We start from the raw sequence: 13,167 nt of genomic DNA, 5'->3' as shown, positions 1-13,167 counted from the left end.
TGTTGGTCCTATTTATGACCTTACAACTCACACAAGATGAATTTCTGCTCACAATCTTGTGTCTTTATTGGCTATAGCAAACCCCACATGGGTTATAAGTGTTTGCATGTTGCAACTGGGCGAGTGTACATTGCTTGACATGTGATTTTTAATGAACATGTATTCCCTTTCAAAGCAATTGTAAAGACCAAGAAAAATAAATAGGGAGTTTTGCAATTAATAAATTATATTTATTAAATAGATGAGACTAATAATAAGTTCTGAGTTGTATTTATATGATGTTAATAAACATTAATAACTAACCCTAGTGTAGTAAATAATTAATTATAAGTGTAAGTTTAATTGAATTAGATATTGTGGATTAAATATCAATTAACAAATGAAAGAATTAATATGTTATGAGGAGCTACCGTAATTTATAGGGAGTTGAGGCTTTAAAAATAAAAGATATCCCACCATTGCCACGTGTTGGCCTGTGGCTGGATGGGAGAAGATAAGGTTATCTTCTCCCTCACTTTTCAGCCACACACACACACTTACACGTCACTCTTCCTCTCCGTCTTTCTTTTCTTTTCCTCTCTGCTCTCTATTCTTCACGCACGCTCTCTTCCTCTTCCTTTCTTCTCCTTTTCTTTTTTTTCCTCTTTCCTCTATTCCGCACACCCCACTTAGCCGAATCTCTCCTCTCCCCATTTCTTCATTCTCCTTTCTTCTGCATACTATCACGCACATGGAGATATAGAGACCGTGAGAGAGATTGATCGAGTGAGAGAGAGAGCTCTAGTCGAGAGTGGTCGGAGACCCGAAAATCCATGGGTCCCGATGGTTGATGCTGTTGACACCGTGGAGCAAAGGCATCGGTGTTCAGTGGGTGGGTTGTCTTCGGTGACCAATTTTCGGACAAGACTTTCAGCAATTTTTCCGGTGAGTGAGGTAGATGTTTTTCGGTGAAATCAGAGGTGCTGTCCGGCAATTTTTTGTGTAATTCTCCAGTGGCTTGGGGGATGATGTTTGGTGGATGTTCAGACGAAAATCCTCAAGGTAATATACCAATTTCTTGAGCTAATTAGTTCACTATTAGCTTGACATTTTGGATTGTTATTTTGGTTGTTAAATTTGAAATTTGGGATGGAGTGGATTGGTAGTAGCCGAATGGGTCTTTTCCTTAGGGTACTTGTAGCAACCAGTTGATGAGTGGGTCTATGCTTACTTGTTTCCATTTTGGTTCTAAGGGTATGATGTTGGAATTTTAGTTAGGTTTCCAAACAGATTGGGTGTTGTTTCTCTTTGAGTTTTTGAGCTTTCGATGGCTGATGTTTATGGATCGATTATTAATGGGGTTGATTGGCTTGGTTTTGTGGGCTGAATATTTGTATGTGAAATTAGTGATTTTGTTAGTGCTATTTTGTAGAATAGGTGCTGAAATTTGGATTGGGTTCCATGGAGATTGGAACCGATTGGGTTGAGTTATGGAAGGGTTTGGTTAGTCTCTCATTGTGGCCGTGTATGGAAGTAATGCTGAAAGGGTGTTTGATTGATGCTTGTGGTTGGTTAAATTTTGCTTTTGGAGTGCTTTGGTGAGCTAATATGGAATGGCCGGATGATGTTTTCATTAGGTTGTTAATTTTCTAACGAGATGAAGTTTTGGAGTATTTTAATAGGTTGATTTAGAGTGATTTATAATGGTGCTGAATTGTTAAATGTGGTTTGAGTATTGGTTTGTTGTAAAGAGTTGAAGTTAATAAAGTTAGATCCTTTTGCGTAAAGGCAAATACGGTTAAAATTGAGAATAGATTGTTGTGACGTCTAATAGAATGAAAATGAGAATAAAATAGTTAAAGAAAAGAATAAATAAAAGTAAAGTGTAACAATGGAATAAGTAAATAAATTGATGTAAAAGAAATACAAAAATTGATAATCGAGTTAGTCAAATAAACATAGATAGCGAGTTAAATATTGAAATATTAACATAACTAATATCAAGGTAGAAGTCCTAAGAGATATGAACTAATAACAATAGGTTTAATACCTAGTTTAGAAGTCTATGCATATGCTTCAAGCCTTAGTAAACAGATATGTTACAAATAGAATTATAATCTAATCTAATAAAAGTTATTAAATAAGAATAAGGTTCTATAATTTAAACTACTTAGATGGTTGTAGCTAATAAAAGATAAAGTATAAAATATGAGAAATGATCCCTACACTCATTTCTCACAACAGCCCCACAACAAACTGATGTGGCTGGTAATATTTTATTGCTCTTTTTGTTTTGTTTTGTTTTGTTTTTGTAAAAAAATAATAAAATACTACCAGCCACGTCAGCTTGTTGTGGGGCTGTTGTGAGAAATGAGTGTAGGAATCATTTCTCATAAAATATACTAATAGTTGTATTTAAAGATTAAGAAACGAAATAAGTTACAAACCTAAAGCCTAAGATTAATATCATAGGGACAAATAATAGGTGGATAAAATAAGTGAATAACTAAATATAATATAAATTCAAGAATTGTATCAAACAAACATAGATAATAGTTTGAATATTAAAATAGACATAATATGGTACATAAGAGTAATTGACTAATAGCAAATTGATCCTAAGTATAATACTAAGCTTTGAGGTTTATGTTTATACCTTAAGCTCTAATAAATAAATAGGCAAAGTGTAATAAAAGAATGTATATTACAATATGTGATTATAAGTTAATTTAATAAGAGTTATTAGATTAACATGTTTTATAAGATTAAGGTCTTATAGCATAAATTACTTTGATGGTTAATAGTTAATAAAGATTAAGTTCTAAGTATAATAGTTAAAATGAGAATGTTGTAAAATGGTAAATTGTCCAAATAACCCCAAGACAACAAACATAAAATAGTAATATTATAGAAATACATGAATAGGTTCCAAAATCAATTAGTAATGTAATAATATGACTGATGTGTTTATCTATGTATAACAAAATACCTAAGTGTGTTATAAGGCTATGTTTAGCTTAATAAGCATTGTACGTGCATACGTATATACATAAACATACATATCCATGTATATGACTTAAGTATGTATGGTTAACTTAGTAAATAAGTAACAAGCCATTAAGGGTTAACAATGATAATAAGATATAATAATAATAAATAAACAAGATAAGATACAAACCTATAACTAATGATTAACCTAATAATAGTTTAGGATATTTAGCTAGTCTTAGAAGCGAGTGAAGCGACGTGTGAGCAGGTGGGTAGTTTATGTGTTGTACAGGTATAAGTTCAATAGAGTGGTCTAACGTTACCAATGTTTGCAGGATCGTGTCCGAATTGGAGACTTTAATTGGTTCTTCAATGTAGAGTTTGAGTAACTAGAATCCAAGCGAATATTCGAGTCAAAAGTCCAATGCAGCCAATGTGAGTATTCTACTCACTGAGAAGTATTATTTTCATATATGATGAATTGCAAAATATATATTGTTTTACAAACCTGAACCAACTGTATGTTGATTATGATCTGTTTTGGATGATTTGAGTACTTTTGAATATATTGAAATTATGATGATGTTTTGAAGTATGAATATGATATGTGATTTTAGAGTGAGTATATGTTGGAGATTTAAGTTATGCAAATTGTCTAAGAAATGATATGTTGGACTCTTTATGTTTTATAAAGGAAGCATGTGTTAAAGGCATGATTATGAAATTAAATATATAGTATTTAAGCATGAGCATTGAGCACGAAATATGAACGCATAAACAAACTATTGGGGGACCTACGCCCTATACGAACATACGCATGAACTATTGGGGGACCTACGCCCCATATGTACGTACGCATGAACTAGTATTGGGGGACCTACGCCCCATAGGAATTCAACAGAAACTTACATAAGCATGTATAACATTGTTTTCATGAGTGATTTTTTTATATTATGAGTAATTTTGCTAGACGTATTAGTATGCATAAGAGTCTCAATAGAAAAGAACTTATGTATATTTCTATCGGATGGTTGCATGATTTAAATGCCATTGTTTTCTAAGTCTCACTGAATCAAAAGTAATATAGTAGGTGATGATGTATGTAGTTGTTTCCAACAATGAAACTTCTACGTATAAGCTCAGCTGCGTAGTATGCTTTAAATGTTTTCTATTAGTCGGTGTTTGCTATATCAGCTATGGGGATTTTCAAACAAAAGTTTATAAAATTGGTGGCTGTTATAGTGTATGCATGACTAGAAAAGAAAAGTTGATTCTTTACGAAAACTCAGTGAATAGTATACCTCTGAGGTCTTAGTGTATTTATTTATGCTAAGACGGTGGGCTCATAATTCTACCTATACGGATGTGGCAAACCCCCACAACCGTATAGATGTTCCTCTGGCTGCAAGTATTTCGGTCGTAGTTGATGATGTTGTAGAAGTATGCTTGGGATATTATGACTGAAGCACGCCGCTACGGTTGTAATTGTCGGACCATGGGTTGTCCACTATTTTATAGGTTTGTTTATATCTTGTGATGCATGTGTCACTTGTTAATGTATAAAGTCATTTATGTTATGTATTTAATTTGAGGAAAGATTTAATCATATAGTTATTTAATGGCTCTTTGTTGTAAATATTTGTGATAGATGTTTAAGAGGTGATTTCTGCTATTAGGTTTACATTTCCCGCTGCATAGTAGATAGATGGAATACTCTGATTTACCAGGTACATATTATAGGGTATGTATCATATGTTGGCTTTGCGACATATCGTCGTGCCACTGTGAAGATCCGTTTGTATTTTAAGAGATTAATGTTTATAAAATATTTTGTATATAAAAAAGGGGGGGGGGGGGGGGGTCGTCACATCAATGGTCACCTTTGCATCTACCCCTGCACTTGCTCCTCTAGTACTTCTTGGAAATTTACGAATTCCAGCAGCTATAGCTCCGTGCTCAGGTTCTATGACGACAAAATTTCCTCAACTACACCCTGCTTCCTCAGGTAGCAGTCATGACACTACCATTCAGCATCATTGGTTCCCAATTTAGCTCAGTCCAGCCTCAATGAGCCATGGCATTTTGCAGCAAATTTTCCTGCCCTTGCTACTCAATCTAACAGAGATGAGCCACGGCATCCTGTTGCCAACATTCCTGCCCATGCTGCTCAATCAAACCAAGATGAGTCCAGGTCTTCTGCAGCTAACACTCCTGCTGCTACTACTTCTCCATCTACCATGGATGCACCTACTAGCCTACATCCCATGGTGACAAGAGCTCGGAACCAAATTCACAAACCAAAGCTGTACACTGATGGCACTACAAGGTACCCTCTACCCCATGCTTTGACAACCACCATTGCTTCTGCAGAAACAGAACCCACTTGTGTCACCTCTGCACAATATATATATATTGAATTATATTATCACTAAGCGAAGGATGGTAAAAGGGAAGGACCTAGATTCCATATAGAATTTTGGAGGCATCCAAGTAATTGCAAAGGCTCTAGATACTGATTTAGAGAATGGAATCCGTGGAGATGAGCAAGACATACGCACTCGACGCATAGCGAGCACACTTTCCACACCACAGGCTCCTAAGCAAGGCTTCTTTCAATTTCTCGTAACATCTTGCAACAGCTACAGTATTGTCCTTCTGTCCGTGTCCGCAGTGCTCTCACTTGGCTTTGGGATCAAGGAGGAAGGCTGGAGGACTAGTTGGGAGGCTGGAAGGAGTAGTCATAATTGTTGCCATCATCATTCTTGTACTTGATCCTTGGCTAGGTGACTTCTGGCTCGAACATTCACAGAAGACGTCACAAAAGCAGAAACCACTGGAATAATTAGTTCACGTCTTCAGAGGGGGTATGCCCACAGAAAGTATCCATCGGTGATGTTTTGAAGGGTGACATAGTCTGCTTGGAAGGGGGAACTCAGATTTCAGCTGATGGCTTGTTCATATCTGGTGAACAGCTTCTAAAACTAAACTATGATGGTCTAGAGTCCACCATCGATGATAGGAACCCATTTTGTTCTACGGCGCAAAGGTGATTGATGGAACTGGTCGCATGCTAGTTACATCTGTGGGCATGGACACCATATGGGGTCAGTTGATGAAACTGGTTACTCAAGCCCTCGACGACAAGGCCCCATTACTAGCTAAACTTGACCGGGAGAGCACTGGCTTACAAATTATTGGGCTCTCAATCTCTAGCCTCATCCTTATACCACCCAGATTTCAAGGGGAAACCAACTGCAAGCAAAGAGATAATGGATGCAATCAAGAGAATTGTCATCAAACCAAATGGGAAGACCAGTACCTTAACAACTTCACTTACTATGCTGCTGGTTGGAGTAATGAAAGGAATTCCTTTGGCAATTACGCTTGCCATCACTTATTGGAATAGGAAGATGCTGTCTGACAAAGCCTCTGCTCAAGAACCTTGGGCTTGTATCACCAGGAGTTCAATCACAACTATTTGCATTCACCTGCTGGAGGTTGACATGTTCTGGACAAAAAAGACAAGAAAAACAATAAAAGCTTGGACAAATGCTGGAGTTAGTGTCATACTTGTTTCAGAAGCTAATGTCTCAAGTTTGGAAGGCATAACTCTCGAGTGTGGACTGCTTCCCAACTCAACTAGATTGGTGCTTGAAGGTGAAAACTTTTGAAACTACAGCAATAAGGAGAGGATGAATGAAGTAGAAAAAATCAACGTGATGGGAAGCTCCTCCCCTTCAGACAGGCTCATCCTAGTGGGACATCCCGGCCCTAAAGGAAGCTGATGTGGGGATTGTGGTAATGTGGCAGTGAAATGGCCAGAGAAAGTTCTAGCATCATCATCAAGGAAGGCGATTTCAGTTTCTTGGTCACCATTGCAGGGTGCGGAAGATGTACTTATGACAACATTCGGAAGTATATCCAGCTTTAGCTTACCATGAATATCGCAGGGCTGTTGATAACCTCCATCACAACCATGTCCTTTGGATATTCTCCAATTTCGGCAATCCAATTGCTTTGGGCTAACTTCATCGTGACCCTTCTAGGTGGCCTTGCATTACTGACTTAGGGTGCAATGCATAGTGGTGAGTTAACCAGGGCTATAGCCTTAACCTTAAATAGGCCATATTGCCAGATAAAGAGCATAGACAAAGAGAGATTCATTGATTCTCAATCTTCAGGTAATTCCTTTCTACATTTCTTTATTTGAATCAACTTCTCTTTATGTTCTTCATTCTATTTTTCTCTCCTTTTACGACAGTACTATAGTTTTTTTTTTTTTTTTTTTTTTGTTACTGATTGATCTATTTGGTTTTGATATACTTTATTTGCAGAACTCCTATATATAGCTAGCCCACATGTCAACTACGAGCTCCGACCAGGATGGGGACCTCGAGTCTAATCTCATATCCATGGCAAATAAAGCTGATCAGGAGGGTTCTCTTGATTTTGACAGAGACTCATCATCCACTTCCTCCAGCTTGGATGAAACAAAAGCTGTAAGTTTTAATCGTCTCCCTAGGATTAATTTGTGTGTTGCATGATAGTGCAACTTTGGTTGGTCTTGAGTTTACACTCACTTACACTGTCACTTATAGTTTGGTTGGTCGTTCTAAACATGGACAAATTTTTTCAGGTTTTTTTTTTTTTCTCCGATTCTGATAAGGAATTACTGGTTTTGAATACACACTTTCCTTTTAGAGGCCGTTAACATGGGGTTGGTTGTGTTTGCTTATTGAAGCATTTAATGTGATGTTTCTGTAAAAGTATATGAGCCTTACTCACTCTCAAGAGATGCATTGAGAGAGGTGAGGTGTTTATAGCTTATAAAGTGCCCAAGTCATATATCTCTTGACGATGTGGGACACTTTAATACGCCCCTTCATGTGTGACAACATTAGTCAAACACGTATTTAACATCAGGAAGAAAATGCCTATCATCGTCCAAAGAACCTGCTCTGATACCATGTAAAAGTCCATGGGCTTTACTCACTCTCAAAAGACGCATTGAGAGAGGAAAGATATCCATGATTTATAAAGTGCTCAAGTCATATATCTCTTGACAATGTGGGACACTTTAATAGTTTCATATGCAATAACTTGCGTCTGAAGCTAACTGTTCTTTTCATGAAAAAGAAAAAAAAAATCATAATTAAGAATTGTGAGAAATTAAACATATTGCATTTAAGAAGTAAAAGAAGGATTTATAGACGCATCGTGTAACAACCCACCCCAACGACACAATATTGTTTGCTTTTGGCTTTCCCGAACCAGACTTCTCAGGACCATCTTGGTACTACTATCGCAGAAGCACGCTTAACTGCAAAGTTCTGATAAGTTCATGGTCATCACAGCTTTAAAACGAGTTGTGACAAGAAGTATGTGAATATACATATAAACACATCCCCATTCCTAGGTGATATGGGACGTCACAATCACCCATTCTTGGCACCCAGCATTTCCGCTGGCAATCCTCTTGGGATCCCCTAATTCTTGGCGTCCCAAAAAGTGCATGCTGGCGACCCTCAAAGGCTTGTGCACGCTTCCCCATCTTAAGCTGGGCAACGACTCTGATACCATTTGTAACGACCCACCCCCAACGACACAATATTGTCCGCTTTGGCTCCCATAAGCCAAACTTCCTAGGATAATATTGTGTCGTTAGGGTGTATTGTTACACATCGAACGTGTCTCTTTCAAGATTTGAACCCCATTTCTTATCAGTTTTCTTTTTCTTTTCTTTTTTAAATTTCAGAACCCACAAACAGTACTGCCAATTGTGGAAATTGAAATCTCTTTAGCAGTCCCTCGTGTTTTTCATAAATATGGATTCAAATGATGCAAAACTCCAACAAGCCCACGCTGCCAAGATTGCAGCGGAGAAGGGTTTGGATTCCTTACAGAATTTTGGAGGCGTCCAAGGAATTGCAGAGTCTTTGGATCCTGAATGAGATCAGAACGGACTCCCTAGCGATGAGCAAGCCAGCACAGTATCCCTAACACAGAGTCCTGAACCGGGCTTCTTTACATGTCTCCTAAATGCTAGCAATGATTAAACTGTTTGGCTTCTAGTCTTGGCTGCAGGGCTGTCACTTTTCTTTGGTTTCAACGGCATGACCAATGGTTTCTCTACGGGGTCAACACAATTGCTATTATCATCGTGATTGTGGTACAAAACTACTTAGAGCTCCACCTTTCGCAAAATATGTTAGGAAAACAAAACCCATCAAAAATGCCTTGAAAATTTGTAGTCAAGAGTGGGGGACACGAAAAAGAAGTGTCAAGCTCTGATATTTTAGTAGGTGATCACGTACGTAGTGCCCCTCGAGAGGGAGCCTCTAGTACTCCAAAGGTGCAAAGGCGAATCCTTAGAACTAGATATGGATCATTGTTCCACCATTGATGCTAATAAGCCATTTCTTTCTATAGTGCAAAGATGATTGGTGGCATGCTGGTTACAGAAGTGGGCACGAATACAACATTGGGTCAATTGATGAGTCAGGTTAGCCGAACCCCCGGCATGACCCCATTACCAGCAGAACTTGACAAAGTGAATACTGTATTACATATTATTGGCCTTCTAATCCCTATCCTCATCCTTTTAGTATTGTTTCTCCGTTTAAAGCTTGGAGATGAAGATGTTAAATCTAAGCTCCCACAGCTCAAGGGGAAACCAACTCCAATAATGGATGCGATCAGCGGAATTTTCATGAAGTCAAATGGCAAGTTCAGTACCTTAATAGCCACACTTACTATGTCACTGCTTGGAGTAAAGGGAGGAATACCTTTTGTAATCTCGCGCTACATTGACTATTGGTGAAGAAGATGTTGTCTAACAAGGCCTTGGCACAAAAACCTTTGGCTTGGCTCACCATGGGTTCGGTCTTAACTATCTGCATTGACAAAGATGCATGGCTAACACTAAAGCTATGAGCAGTACTATTTGACATGGGCTAGACAGAGACAAGCAAAGCAATAGAAGGTTTGAAAAATGCTGGAGTTAACATCGATCATACTGGTTTTAGATGATGAAGTGTCATGGTTGGTGATAAAGTCCATTGAGCTTTACTCTTCCACAAAAGGCACATTAGGAGAAAAAGAGACACTTAACATGCCTCCTAACGTGTGGCACTATTGTCCAAACAAGTGTATTGAATCAGAACGGCAGTTGGAGGGAAGGCCCAATCCTTTCCCTAAAGGCACCTTAAGGAAAGTGGTTTGCTCAAGGCTTATAAAGCCCACAACCCAGGTATACCTTGGTAATGTGGGACTCTTAATACACCTCCTCACGTATGGCACTATAGTCCAAACACGTGTACAATGGGAGGGAAAGCCTAACATTGTCTAAGGCCCTGAATCTCTGATACCATGTAAAAATAAAATATAAGGAGAAGACAGAGCGAAGAAGAAGAGGAGAACAAGAAACAGAAGAGAGGAAGAAGAGAAGACAAGGTAACAAAAGACTACATCTTTACTGATTTTGCTACTTCTTCAGTTACAAGAGTGAACAATATATAGGCTCATTAAGGGGAGCACATCCCGTGAATCATGCAGTAAAATATGGAGGAAAAGATGGAAATAATGAAGAGGAAATCAGGGATGAGATTCTGCAAGTCGATGCTGTCAGGCGGCTGAGGAAAATCCGGAGGAAATCAAGGAGAGGGAGTAAGCTGCTGGAGGATTTTCTGCTTATCTGGAGGATTCTTTGACCGAGGATATTTTATCCTCTAACACTTTGATAAGCATTGAATGTTTACATTCAAAGCCCCTTAATTTGCATATGTTAAACCTTAAAATGTGTTGTTAAATAATGTGTTATTATGTTTTAGTGTTTCATCTCTTTTTTAGGTCATAATTGGAAACAGGAGCAAAAATCAGCAAGTTAAGCCTCATGAAGACATTTGAAGTTCAAGTGCTCCTGCAGGAAGAGGAAAATCCATCAAGTACTTTTGATCGATCGAAATTTCCTTGCGTGAAAAGTCGATTGATCGATTCTGCAGTTGAACTTAAAGCGATCGATCTACATTCGATCGATCGAAACATTCAAGGCAAAATAAATCGATCGATCGACATCGGATATTTCAGAAAGATCTTCAGATGTCGGCAGATTTTTGTGTGGCATAAAATCATCCTCAAGTTGTGCGGTTCTAATCAAATGTGGTCACCATCATTTTGTGCGACTGAGAGTGATTGTTTGAAGTAGATGTGTTGTACCAAATCCTCTATAAATAAAGGAGGGACATGAGAGTTAGAAAAAGGAGAGTTTTTAGTTGTTTTTCTTAATTTTTGTTTTTGTGCATTCATGTGATGCACCCTTTTCTTCATGTTTTCCAGAGAGCTTAGTTTTAAGGTATGTTGATGTTGTAACTTATTTTAAATCTGTTTTTAGTAAAGTAAAGTTTGAATCTAGTTGATGCAAGTGTTCTTTACATTTTCCAGCAACTTCTTTCTTCTTCTTTCTCTTGTTTGTGTCATTTTATGTTTAATACAACTCTGGAATACTAAAATTCCAGAGTCTTTAGCTAGTTCTTTAATGCTTTTCTTAGATTTTCTTTCCTTTAATGCTTGTTTTTTTATTATTCTTAGTTGTTAGGTTAGATTCCTTCATTAAATTAAGTTGTTTTTCATCTTGTTGGTGTGATTTGTAGTTCCTAGACGTCTTAGAGAAATGGGTTCTTCTTCTCCTATAAGAGAATCCCATATCTCTATGAGTAGCTAATTTAGTTGTAGGGTGTTGATGAATTCTTTCTAAGTACCATGGTTTGATTGTACTATTCTTGGATTTCCATACAAGTGTAATGATTACATAGCCTAGATTTGGTTATGTAATGATGCTTATGACATAATTTATGTGAATTTGATGAATCATGCTAGGGAACATGTATTACTCTATACTCTTTTAGTTTAACTATTGCTTTGATGCTTTTCAATTCTAGTGTAATTTTATGTGGAGATTATGTGCTAACTTAAGATGATTTATACTTTTTCCACAGATGTGTATGCTTATTAAAAAGGTCTTATAGTCCATACTAGGGAGCATGAATCATTCAACCCTAGATTTTAGTTGAATGACTAACGTATAAGTAGATGGATTATCATTATCTTTAAATTAAAGTAATTTCATGTTGAGATCGTCGTGTGATTGACAATCATTACGCGCTCATATTATACTTGTGAAGGAAATCCGAGAGGAATATAGTATGCCATGTGTATGAAGATTGAGTGAAATCAATGCCCTATACTTTTCTTTTTCTTAAAATCTCTCCATTTTAATTGTTTTAGTTCATATTATCTTAGTGATAAACCTAAACAAATCTTCTTTTTCAAAATTAAATTAGGAAACGTCTTGAGTATTTCATAGCAAAACAACCTCCAATCCTTGTGGGACGATACCCTCCTTAGTCCAATTCTGCAAAGTCTCGTACTATTGCGGTTATAAAAATTAAAATCCACGTAGTTGTGAAAACCGATTAATTTACAAAACCAAAATTCTTATTTTTAATCATCAGTTGGATTGCTACCACACTCCCCCGCAAACTGATGGGAGAAACTTCTATCAGTTTGTCTGCTTCTTCTGATCATCATCATCATTTTTTATTTTTATTTTAATTGGCCGGGTCTTCAAATTGTACCTCAAAGCCAGAATTAGGGCCAACTATGGGCCAAGATGATAACCAACTATAGGCTGAAAATAGCCTGGGTTTTTAACAATACCAAAAAAGCTAGGCCTAAGTCTTTTTAACAATACCACAAAGTCAAAGATTGGCCAACTATGGGCCAAAAGAAAATAGCCAACAAAGGGCTTAAAATGAGCTTGGGTTTTAGACATTACCACAAGTAAGAGATTGGGCCAACAATGGGCCAAAAAGAGATAACTTTTATTTTTTACTTTTTTGCACACCGAGCAACTTCTAGCCTTCTAGATTTTCTGATTCCCTTTTTTTCTTTTTCTTTTCTTTTCTTTCTAGCATCTTCTCTTACATAGTACAATACAAAAAAAAAAAAAGAAGGAGAAAATGAAATTAAACAAATATAAAAACACGATAGTAACAAGAATCAAAAACCAAAGAAACTCCAAAAACTGGAGGATTTGCAGCCGCCAGAGGTGGAAAATTTGGCCGGAGAAGTAGCCGAAGAGGGGACCGGAGGAGACACCTGGACTGGGAACAATGGTGCGTCTGAGGTTGATGGAGGCGACTC

At 37.4% G+C, this 13,167-nt stretch overlaps 1 long non-coding RNA gene and 1 pseudogene across 1 annotated transcript; both read left to right on the top strand.

Annotated features, from left to right (window-relative positions):
• The first annotated feature begins 564 nt into the window (after positions 1 to 564).
• Positions 565 to 4,603, top strand: LOC133867848 (uncharacterized). Its single transcript, XR_009900216.1, has 3 exons — positions 565 to 1,041; positions 3,303 to 3,402; positions 4,358 to 4,603. It is a non-coding gene; the product is annotated as an uncharacterized LOC133867848 (long non-coding RNA).
• A 275-nt stretch (positions 4,604 to 4,878) lies between these two features.
• Positions 4,879 to 7,596, top strand: LOC133867847 (calcium-transporting ATPase 12, plasma membrane-type-like; annotated as a pseudogene).
• Positions 7,597 to 13,167: the final 5,571 nt, after the last annotated feature.

The sequence above is a fragment of the Alnus glutinosa genome, chromosome 5 (assembly GCF_958979055.1).
Source record: "Alnus glutinosa chromosome 5, dhAlnGlut1.1, whole genome shotgun sequence".
Lineage (NCBI taxonomy): Eukaryota > Viridiplantae > Streptophyta > Magnoliopsida > Fagales > Betulaceae > Alnus > Alnus glutinosa.
Note: the sequence above shows the minus strand (reverse complement) of the source record. Positions and strands in the feature narration are given on the sequence as shown.